Genomic DNA, 1,427 nt, shown 5'->3' with positions numbered 1-1,427 from the left:
CTGAGACTGAGACGGATGCTCGTTCTTTGTGGAAGAAGCTGGAGCAGTTATATGCTAGGAAGACCGGAAACAACAAGATGTACATGATCAAGAAGTTGATTGAGCTGGGGTATCAGGAGGGGACTCCGATGACGGATCACTTAAATGCGTTTCAGGGATTGCTCAACAAGTTATCTGATATGGGCATCAAGTTTGATGATGAGATTCACGGTCTGTGGCTTCTCGGTACTTTACCGGACTCTTGGGAGGTTTTCAGGATGTCTCTTTGTGGCTTCTCGGTACTTTACCGGACTCTTGGGAGGTTTTCATGATGTCTCTTTGTAACTCCGCGTCGGAAGGTGTTATTTCGATGGATTCAGTGAAGAATAGTGTTCTTAATGAGGAAGCAAGAAGGCAGTCGAATGCTAGCAGTTCGCGTTCAGATGTTTTTGTCACTGAGTCAAGGGGGAGAAGTACAAGTAGAGATCCCAAGAAAGACAAGAACAGGAGCATGAGCAAGTCTAATAGATTTGCAAATATGGAGTGCTATTTTTGTCATAAGAAAGGGGACATGAAGAAGGATTGCTGGAAGTTGAAAAACAAGCAGCAAGGAAATCAAGAAGAAAAGGTGGATCGGGTGACTCTCACCGAAGATCAGTTTCTCATTCTTCTTGAGGGTGATGCCATTAATGTCGCATGCCAGGACACCAGTTGGGTGATTGACAGTGGAGCTACTACTCATGCTACATCACAGCGGGATTTGTTTTCTACCTATACTACGGGTAATTATGGTTCTGTGAAGATGGGGAATGATGCGATGGCTCAGGTTGCTGGCATTGGTGATGTTTGCTTGGAGACTAGTCTTGGTACTAGGCTGGTGCTTAAGGATGTTAAGCATGTTCCTGATATTAGGATGAATCTGATATCTGACGAGAAGATTGATGATGGGGGTTATTTCAGTTTGCACGGTGGTGGTAAATGGAAGCTCTCTCGCGGTTCTTTGATTGTGGCTCGAGGTGAGAAGTCTTCATCTTTCTATTGGATGCAGGCTAAGGTCTCCAAAGATGTTGTTAATGCGGTGGAGAATGATAATGCCATGGAGTTATGGCATAAGAGACTCAGTCACATGAGTGAGAAGGGAATGGCTGTGTTGTCTAAGAATGAGGCGATTCCAGGAATCTCTGGTTTGCGCCTACCGAAGTGTTCGCATTGCTTTGCGGGTAAACAACACAGGGTATGTTTCAAGTCTTCCGCACCTTCTAGGAAACCCGAGGTACTGGATTTGGTACACTCAGATGTGTGTAGTCCAATGAAGATAAGATCTCTTGGCGGCGCATCATATTTTGTAACTTTCATTGATGATCATTCAAGAAAGTCGTGGATATTTCCTATGAGGACGAAGGATCAGGTGCTGGGATATTTCAAGCACTTTGTGGCATTGGAAACGG

Source organism: Brassica oleracea, chromosome C4, assembly GCF_000695525.1.
Source record: "Brassica oleracea var. oleracea cultivar TO1000 chromosome C4, BOL, whole genome shotgun sequence".
Taxonomy (NCBI): domain Eukaryota; kingdom Viridiplantae; phylum Streptophyta; class Magnoliopsida; order Brassicales; family Brassicaceae; genus Brassica; species Brassica oleracea.
Note: the sequence above shows the minus strand (reverse complement) of the source record.